The following is an 11,038-nucleotide window of genomic DNA, read 5'->3' as shown; positions in this document are numbered from 1 at the left end:
GCCCATCTCATCCTCGGTCACCAGAGCCAGGGCTCTGCTATTTCTTACTCCATGCTCTGACATCTTTTTTGAGGCTGCCAAAAGACAGTAAAGACTTGTGTATCCTCGCCCTAGCCAAGCTGGGCATGGACTTGTGTCAGGTCTTGGTCACCTGTTTTGTCTTCATGGCTCAGAGGGCAATGAAAAGTCACTGATAAGAGCTCAGATCCAAAACATTAAGAGAATGGCAGTCGCATTGCTTCCCTTGGTTAAGGACCAAGCACAGCCTACGACTAACGGAAGGGCTCCACCACATGCGTGCAGCATGGGGGAGGTGACTTGGAGATTAGAATAGTTATTGGGAAGGTTTTTAACACTGCAAAAATACCAGATGTGTCCATTTTTTAAATCTGTGTTTTCTTACTTTAAATATACAGTACTCCTCATGAAATTAAACCTAAAAATGTACAGCACTGCTATGTCATTCACTGGATGGCTTACATGCCAGAAGTGTTCACAAGTCAGGCCGCAAGGTCACATCCATACTGCAGGTGAAAACAAGGACACCAGCTGATAAGCAAGACAGTGCTACAGCTGTCTGTGCCCCTTCCAAGGTTGGCCCGTGAATTTCTCTGATGTGAATCGTTAACCTGTTTGTAATCAGACATTGACCTAGCCAACTGCCTTATCAATCACAGGACTTATTAGAAAAAGCAGACTCAAATATAAAGGTTTTTTGCTTAGCTTGGTTTGTGATAGTTGGTCTGTGTTTGTTAACAGACAATATGTAATGTCTGGATATTTATATTATGTATCAAGCAATGTTTAGAATGTGAAGTCAGTGACACATTGACATTTTCTTACTGTATCAGTGAAATACACATTGTCATGTCAGTTCTTGCCAGGGATTTCTCAACAAAATGGAATTTTTTTCAGTATTTCAATAAATATTGATATGTCCAGCCTGATTTAAAAAAAAGACCTGTGTACCCATTCTTACAAATCTGCAGATCCACTCATTTTAAATTCCTGCAAGGTTTTGTGTTTATGTCTATGAACTTCTTTTCCCTTTAGTCTTGTAGAATACTTCTCTTTTTCCTCCATCATATGTCTCCCTTGAGACAAAAAGTTAATTTGCTTAACATCTTTATCCCTTAGTGTCCTTATCTGCAAAATAGATATGATAACAGCACTGCTCTAAAAGTGCTGTTATAAGAACAAAACTTGAAGCGTGAGGCTAGTTCTCAGTACATATATAATAAACACATGGCCCATGAATTTAGAATGACTTGTATATTTTTAAATGATTGGAAGGGAAACCAAAGGAAGAATAGAAACTAGAGAAGTGTGTGAATTCAAATTTCAGTGCCCATAAATAAAGTTTTATTGGAACATGGCCATCCTCATTTACTTACTGTCTCTGGATGCTATCAGATTACAATAGCTGAGTTGGGTACCTGTGACAGAGGTGACATAGCCCACAGAGGCTAAGGTATTCACTCTCTGATCTTGAATAGAACATTGGCTAACCCCTATATAGACTGAGGCTGGCAAAGGACTATCTAGATCCAAGTAGAGCAATGCTTACCTCTTGCAAGGAGCAAAAGCAGACAAATAGGGTTAGAGGAGGTGATCCTCTTTCATTTAGCATAATGTTTCCAAGATTCATCCATTTTGAAAAAGATGCATTACTCCTTTTTATGTAAAGTTTTTCTTTGTATGGATATAATGCATTTGTTTGTCCATCCATTGGTTTTTAGAAATTTGGGTTGTTTCTGCCTTGTGGCTATGATGAGTAATGAGGTCACGAGCATTTTAGTATAAATTTTGGTCTAGACATATGTTTTCCTTTCTCTTGTGTAGACTTTCTTCGTCATATGGCAAATGTATGCATAATTGTTTGAGGAACTGCCAGATTGTTTTCCAAAGTGTGTATCATTTAACATTCCCATGTACAGTAGATGGGGGTTCCAGTTTTTTTATTTTTATTTTTATTACTATATGTTTGCAATGCATAAGATTACATTCACTGTGGGGAGTTGGTACATGTATTTATTTTTTTCACTGAGTTTATTGGTATTTTTAAAATATACAGTGCAGTACCAATAAACTCAATGAAAAAAAAAAAAAGGAAATCAAAGTGGACATCAGAAGACAAAAGGATATCCTCTGTTCCTGGATAGGCAAAACCAATATAATCAAAATGGCCATACTTCTAAAACTGATATATATATTTACCACAATCCCAATCAAGAAATCAAATAATAATGCTGATGTGGCTGTGGGGGAAAAAGAATCTCTTCAACTTCAGAGTTGGGAGTAGAAACTAGTACAATCACTATGTAATCACTATGAAATCAGTATGGAGATTCCTTAAAAAACTAGAACTAGAAGTTTCATTTGACCTAGCTATTTCCTTTTAGATATCTTCCCTAAAGAGTTAAAGACATCATATTGCAATGATATATACATGCTAATGTTTATAATAGTACAATTTACAATATTTAAGCCTTGGAAGCAGCCTATATGCCCATCAACAGATGAATATATAAAGAAAATGTGGTATTTGTACACAATCAAGTACTATGTATTCTTCCCTAAAGATAAACTTGAGTCATTTATAGGAAAAGGGATGCACCTTGACACCATAATGCTTTGTGAAATAAATCATAAATATTTCATATGTGTATAAATCAAAAGATGACAGGAAACAGTGAGATAGCTCTTTTTCATATTAGAAGGGGACTAAGAGATGGGGGAAGGGGAGTGGGATGGGAGGAGAAAGAGACATAAAAAGAAGATATCTTATGTGCATGTACCAATCCCAACAATAAATTCAATCATCATGTATTGTAAACATGTACTGATAAAAATAAATAATTTAAAAAGAAAGACAACAGAAAGAAAGAAAGACAGACTCCTGCTTGCTTTTTGGGTTCCCATTGCATGGAATATTGTTTTCCATCCTTTTATATTTTTTTTATTAAATGTTTGTTTTGTATACTACATACCATTGTGGTTTGCTTTTTGAACCAATCAGCCAGTCTGTGTCTTTTGATTGGGAATTGAAGCCATTTACAATGACAGCTATTCTGAACAGCATTGACTAATTCCTGTCACTGCATTATTTTACTGTTGCTTATTACCTTTTTTTTTTTTTTTTGGGGGGTTTTGTTTTTTTTTTTTTGGAGGGTTCTGATTTTTTTTTTTAGGCCTTCAACAACGCAAATTATTTTCTGGCATTTTGACTCTAGCTGTCCTACTGAATGTGAAGTAGTAGCTTATTGTGATTTTGATTTGCATTTCCCTGAGTACTGATGATGTTTAGCTTTTTTTCGAATGCTCCTTGGCCCTTTGTATGTTATTTATTTATTTATTTATTTAGGTACCGGGGATCGAACTTGGGACCCCATACTTGCAAAGCAGGCTGCAGCACCACTAAGCTAAATCCTCGGTGCTATCACTTGTTTGTTTGTTTGTTTTCTGGTACCAGAGCTTGAACTCAGGACCTTGAATTCACCAGGCAGGAGTTGGCACCAGTGAGCTACATCCCTGGCTCTATGTTGCCCTTTTCAAAATTGTATTGTCTTCATTACTGAGCTGTAAGAATTCTTTATACATTCTAGTATAAGTCACTTATCAAGTATATGATTTACAAATATTTTCTTACATCCCATTGGTTTTAATTTTTTCAGTGGATCATATACTTATCAAGTATATGATTTACAAATATTTTCTTACATCCCATTGGTTTTAATTTTTTCAGTGGTGTCCTTTGAAACACAAAAGGTTTTTCTTTTTTTGAGACAGGGTCTCACTGTGTAGTTGAGACTGACCTGGAACTCAATATGTAGCCCAGGCTGGTCTCAAACTCACAGCGATCCTCCTGCCTCAGCCTCCCAAGTGCTGGGATTACAGCCATGTGCCACTACTCCTAGCCAGAAGTTTTTATCATTAGTGAGATTCAATTTATTTACTTTTTATTTTATTGCTCACACTTGGGGTGTCATGTATAAGCATCCATTGTCAAATCAAAGGTCATGAAGATTTTCACCTATATTTGCTTCTAAGAGATTTATAGTCTTCACTCTTACATTTAGGTCTTTAATCCATTTTGAGCATTCTGTTTCATTCATTTTTTGTTTTGGTGGAGGACAGGCAGAACTGGGATTGAACCTAGGTACTGGTGCATGTTAGCCATACACTCTATCACTCAATTATATCCTCAGGTCCCTTAAGTTAATTTTTATATATAGTGTAAGATTAGCATCCAACTTCATTCTTTTTCATGTGGCTCTTCAGTTATCCAGAACATTTGTTTAAAAGATTATTTTTTCTACTTGGAATGGTCTTGCCAATCTTGTCAAAAATCAGTTGGCAATAAACACACTGCTTTACTCATGAACCCTCAATTGTATTTCATGGATCTCTGCATCTTTCCTTATGTGAATACCACATTGTCTTGCTTAGTGCTGTTTTGCAGTAAGTTTTGAAATAGGGAAGTTTGAGTCCTTCTTCTTTTTCAAGGTTGATTCAACTATTTTGAGTCCGTTGCAAATCTGTATGAATTTTAGAATCAGCCTGTCAATTTCTAGAAAGAAGCACACTGGGATTCTGCTAGGGTCCAAATTGAATCTGTAGATAAATTTGAGGAGTATCACCCCAAACAATATTTCCTTCTAATCCATGCATATGGGGTGTTTTTCCATCTATGTAAATTTTCTTTGGATTTCTTTCAACAAAGATTTATAGTTTTTCAGACTGTAAATATTGTGCATCTTTTCTTGTTTATCCCAAAGCGCTTTATTTCTTTTTTATGCTATTGTAATTAAAATTGTTTTTTTACTTCATTTTGGATTGTTCGTTGCAAATATATTGAAATGCAGTTGATTTTTTTCTATTTATTTTATATCTTGCAACCATGGTAAACTTGTTTTTTCTTGGTACCGGAGACTGAACTTAGGACCTTGTGCTTTTGACGCAGGCCTGGTGCCACTGAGCTAAATCCCTGGCCCCGTGGTAAATTGATTATTCTAATAATTTTTTGGTGGATTCCTTAGAATTTTTATACACAAGATAATGTCCCCTGTGAACAGAAACAGTTGTACTTCCTCTCCAATCTTGATGACTTTTGTATTAGACAGATTTCCCATCACTGGAACATAATATCTGACATCCACAACTTAAAGTGGGAGAAGTTTAATTTGGCTCCCAGTTTGGTGGCTTAAGTCCATGGTTGGCTAGATCTAAGGCAGAAACATCATGGTGAATGGTGTGGTGGAGGATACTTGTAAACCTCATCGCAGTAAGGAGGATGAGAGTGAAAGAAGAAGCCAGGGAGGACCCATGACACAGCCATGGCGCATCTCCACCAGCACATTCGGCTGTGAACTCTTCGATGGACCAATCCGCAGATGAGCATAGCACCCCCACGATCCAGTCACCGGCCGACCTCCGAATCCGTGAGACTTTGGTGGACGTGATAGCTCTAAAACACTTTCAATTTTCCATTCTTGCCCAATTGCCTGGCTTGAATCTCTACTACAGTGTTGAACAGAAGTGCTAGAATGTATTATCCTTGTCCTGTTCCTGATCTCAAGGGAAACATGCTGTCTTTCACCAGTAAGTATTGTGCTGTGTAGGTTTCTTTGAGGTGTTCTTCATAAGGTTAAATTCCTTTATAATCTTAGTTTTTTAGTGTTTTTACCATGAAAATGTATTGAGATTTTAGTCAAATGCATTTCTATATTTGCTAAAATAATCACACAGCTTTTGTTTTTTACTATTGATACAATATATTACACTAATAGATTTTGGGGATGTTAAACCAACCATTCCTTCCTGCGATGACTCTTATTTGCTCATGGTATAACATTTTTCTTATATGCTAATATTTTGTTGAGTGTTTTTTGTGCCCAAATTCATATTAGATTAGTAATTTTCTTTCTTGTGGTATTTCTGTCTGGTTTAGATATTAGGATAATACTGGTTTTATAAAACAAATTTGGAATGTTCTCTCCTCTTCTATATTTTGGGAAGAGTATGAAGAATTGATGTTAATTTTGTGTGTGCATATGTATGCAAGTGTGTGTTCCTAGGAATCAAACCCAGGTGCTAATGCATATGAGGTAAGCATTCTACCATTAAGATACACCCCCTTACCTCTGATGTTAAGTTTTTAAAACATTTGATAGAATTTAACAGAGTAGTTATGTGGGACTGTGCTTTTGTTTGTAGTCTTGATTACTAATTCAGTTTCTCGTTATCAGCCTATTCAAATTATCTATTTTTTCTTGAGTCTGTTTTGATAGTTTGTCTTTCCAGGAATGTGTCCTTTTCATCTAAGTAACCTAATGTATTGGCATACAATGGTTCATAGTATCCCTTTATAATCCTTTTTATTTATGTATGGTCATTAATAATATTCTGTCTGATTTCTAACATCAGTCATCTGAGTCTTCTGTCTTTTTTCTTGACTAATCTAACTAAAAATCATCAGTTTTGTTTATCTTTTAAAGAACCGAATTTTGGCTTGACTGATTTTTCTATTTTTTTTCTATTCTCTATGTCATTATTTTCTGCTCAAATTTTCAATATTTTCTTCCTTATTCTTTCTTTAGACTGGTCTCATTTTTCTAGATCTTAAAATGAAATGTGAGGTTACAATTTTAGATCTTTCCTTCAACTATACACTTCCTTCTAGGTACTATATTAGCAACATCCCATAAGTTATGGAGTATTGCTTCTTAGAGGGTACATTAGTCAGGAACTCGAATGCAGGCAGAGCTCTTTGACTCTCTTTCCATGACTGCACCCTGCTATTAGCTCCCTTAATTGTCAGCTGATACATCCTGAGGGATAATTTGCTTCAAAAACTAAGCCAATAAAGTTCAGCCCTTTTGAAGGATTGCTCTCAAACTCTTTGAGATTTGTTCTAATCCCACACAAGTTACTCCCAGCTCTCTCCCTCCCCTACTCTTTCAGGAAAACCAACTGGATTTTAGTTACCCTATATGTCCAATGGGTTTTAAATCTCCCACTACCCTTCACCACAACCTCTACTGTTTTTTAGTGTGGCTTGCACTTCATATTCCATTACAAACGATGCCAGTTCCTTGAGAAGAAATTAGGAGCTAGTTCTTCGGGTCTGTTTTTCCCCCTGGCGGTGGGAGTGGGGGGAAATCTCAGGGCCATATCTCTAGATCTGAGGGAGGAGGCAATGCCACTCTTCTTTCTGAGTGACACCCTATTTGGGAATTGAGCTTTTGGAGGAGGCAAGGCAGTACCCTCCGATATTCTTGACTTGTTTATCCTACTATAAAATCACTGCCATCCAAGTTGGGGTAAGAGCAAATGGCTTAGTTTGGCCACAGTGTTCTCAGTGGTGTCACATGCAAGGTAAAACCTCCACCCCATAAGTGAAGGTTCGGTAGAAAATAGAAGAAGCCTCCACTGGTCAGCCCTGTTTACCAGAGACAGGTAGCTGGGGACACATGAGAAATGTTGAAGTCCTGCTCTTCTTAGGAAGATAGTCCTATAATTGAGAGGTGAAGAGAAGAGCAGTGTCCTTGGGTAAACAAGTCTGGAGTGGAGTTTCCATCTCCCTGAGTTGAGAAAGTGGCGGTATGGAGCTTGTGGAGACTCCAGTATGACAGACTTTTGTTCTTTGAATGGAATTTTTTCTTGAATAAATATTTCTTCATTTGCTATATGTCCTTGGGATCATCACCAGAGGTTTTTAATTGTTGTTTTTTCGAAAAATAATTTTCACCATTTTCCCCGGGGAGTGGGTCCATGGAGCTTCTCTGGATTGCATGTCAGGAATCCTTCTCTTGTGGCCTGTTTTGTGTTCCCAAGCCAGCGAGTCTTTGGCTGTGGGCTGCCGCTGGATGGAGAAAAGGAAAGGGATATAATATCCAAAGCCACACAGCTCCCATTGGCTGAGGGCCAGAGAAAGTCAGCTGTGAGCTAATAGGAGTCAACTCCGCAGCAGCAGGGGGATGGATGTCTTCATTTAAAGAGGATCTGAGTGGCAAGAACAGAGTTTTGCCTACTTTACTTATGGTAGATGGTGAGGTGATCTAAGGCACCCAGTCTCAAGGTCATGCAAGTATAGGCTTCACACCTGAAAGTATCTCCTTAAATTTTGTGCCCTAGGTGCCTGCTATAGTTTGGATTTTCAGTGTCCCTTAAAGGTCATGTGTTAAAGGCTTGGTCCCTAGCATGGTGCTTTGGGAACATAGTGAACTCTTTAATAGGTCAGGCCTAGTGGTAGGCTTTCAGGCCACTGAGGGCACTCAAGGGGATTGTGAAACCCTGGTCCCTTCCTCTTTCCCTCTTTTGCTTCATACCTATTAAATGAGTACTGTAGTTTTGCTCTGCAATGAGCTTCCACCAGGATGCACTAGCTTTGCCACAAACCCAAATGCATTAGGCCATCTGATCATGGACAGAAACCTCTAAACTAGCAGCCAAAATAAATATTTTCTCTTTGCAAGTAGTGCAGGTTGTTGTTATAATGATGGGAAGCTAGTAGTATGGTAAGAGAAGGGCTAACAAATCAAAAATTTAAAAGAGGGCACAATAGATGAGGAGCCTGAGATGTCACAAGCCAGCTGGGAGAGCTATTCACAAAATTAGAGGACAAGCAGAGAAAGCAGACTGGAGGGGAGTTCTAATCCAGATGGGTAGGGATGAGCTGCTGGGACTTGTTGGTCATATAAGGTGGAAGAGGCCTCAGGAGAGGCTATAGATGCTGGGGCCCACCGTCCCTGGAGGTAATGCCTGGGCACAGACAATGAGTGGAATTATCGAGTGAAAAAGTGAAAGTGAGAAACACAGAACTAGATGCTCTTGAAGGGTGCCCTCAGCTCTGACATCGATCTGGTAGATTTACAGTGAAACAGGAGTTCAGTAATTGACTAGATCCACTCATCATCGATTCATTTACTCATTTGCTTAATTAGCATTTATTGAATAATTAGTATGCCTCAGGGCTAAGGATGCCAGGAAAAATCAGATCCTACTCCTGGCTTTGTGAAACAATAGTCTAGAAAATAAGCAAGAGGTAAGAAAAAAATAGGCTATAAAAAGAAAACGGTGCAGTGGCCCATGTATTACAATGGAGGTGTTTACAGGGCACTGCCAATGCATGGGACAGTGAGGAATTGGTTCCTGGAGGAGTCATGGTGGGGCGAGGCAAAAGCCATGGATATGGCTAATATCCAATCAAGGGGTGTGTCTGGTCAGAGCCAGAACCAGGGTGAGGTAAGTGAGGCACTGTCACATTGCTGTAACAACTACCCGAGATGCTCTCTCTCCTCATTCTACCACCACCGCCTGTATTGAGCCCACACCGCCTTCTGCTTGGCTTTGGGTCATCTGGTCCTATTCTAAGGTATCTCAAAAGTCAGGACAGATCCTGAGATCTCAAATTTCTTCCTCTGAAAGTATCACTAGTGAATTTTTGGCTGTTATATCAGATTATATCTAATAGACCTACATGATGGTGTTAACATCAGCAGACATCAATTAATGACAGGACCTGTAGGTATCTGTAGTCACAGAATGAAAGAATCTTCTATGAATTACAGAGTAGTCAGGAGAGGTGGCTTAAATTCTGTGAGTCCCAAACCATGGCTTAAATTCCAACAGTCCCTTTATAAATGGTAATATAAAGTAAATAAGAAAAGTGTTCATGAGTTGGATGTGCATTAAGCTGTAAAGTCAGTCATTTGCTGAAAATAACTGGATCAAAACATTTTTCTGAAACTTTGAATTAGGTGATATTTTTATATTATCAAGAGACAGACTGTTCTAATGATCAAAAGACAACATATTACTGACACCATCATAATAGAATTAAAAAAAATACTAACTTGCTCACAAATCAGTTTGCTGATTTATGTTCATTTCACAGAAAAACTCAGAATGAATCCATATAGTGGATAATTATTTGTAACATCCACCTGTAAGAGCAGCTTCTTCACCTGGGAAACTGACTCTGTTCCTCACCACAGTCTGTCATCTGTGGTGCTTGCACACTGGCAACAGTCAGAATGGGTGGTACAAGTTGGGCATTAATTCTCAAAGGGATGGTGATTGGAGCAGGAATGGTAACATGACCTAAATCTGGCCAATCAGAATTTTTCTGTGGGGTCTTTCTTATTAGGATTTAGAAAAGACAGCCCCATTTCTTCTCTGGTGGCACACTGTAAAGAAGTAAAGCTGAAACTTCCCATGGCCATGCCCCATACCTCATAAAGGAGCCAGTTTAAGAAGATAAAGCCAGCAAGAAAACTGAAACACAGTGCAAAAGAAAATTTACACACAGAAATAGTCTTAGCAGAGTATAAAATAAACTCTGGATCCAGCTGAACCTGAGGCCAAATTTATTCATCCCTGTTCTGTAGTATTTCTTCCTGAGCTAGTACATTACCCCTGTGTGCCTAAACTAGTTTGAAGAGTCTTGACTGGTAAATCCTTGTGGGTAAAAGCTATATCTTGTATTAATTTGCACTTTATGGCAACTAGAACGAGCAGAGTGTTTGATGAAGATGTGCTGATGGATTAAAAACAAATATATGGGCTGGGGATTTGGCTCAGTGGTTCCTGCGCCTGCCTCACAAGTGCAAGGGCCCAAGTTTGATCCCTGGTACCAAAAAAACCCAAAAACCAAAAAACAACAACAAAAAACCTAATATATAAGACAATTATCTGAATCAAATTTAAGCAATTCATTTCCTTGAAATCTCTAAGTGAATTTAAGTATACTCGGGCCACTTACACACATAAGCAGACTCACTTTGGTATTCTCCCTTCAACAGACCTTGAGTGTATTCATGCACACTCACACACATAGCCACTTACATACAGTCATATAAATACTATTTTCTGGGGACATAGAAAATCTTCAAAAGTCAAATTGCGCAAAATCAAGTTCTTTAGGGAATCAATTTTTAGTATTATGTATAAGACAGAGAAGAAAAGTGATATTTTTAAGTAGTTCTCTGTGCTTTGTATTGTGCTTTTTTTTTTTTTTTTTTTTTTTTTTTTTTTT

Source organism: Fukomys damarensis, unplaced genomic scaffold (assembly GCF_012274545.1).
Source record: "Fukomys damarensis isolate Sample0158 unplaced genomic scaffold, DMR_v1.0_HiC HiC_scaffold_2, whole genome shotgun sequence".
Lineage (NCBI taxonomy): Eukaryota > Metazoa > Chordata > Mammalia > Rodentia > Bathyergidae > Fukomys > Fukomys damarensis.
Note: the sequence above shows the minus strand (reverse complement) of the source record.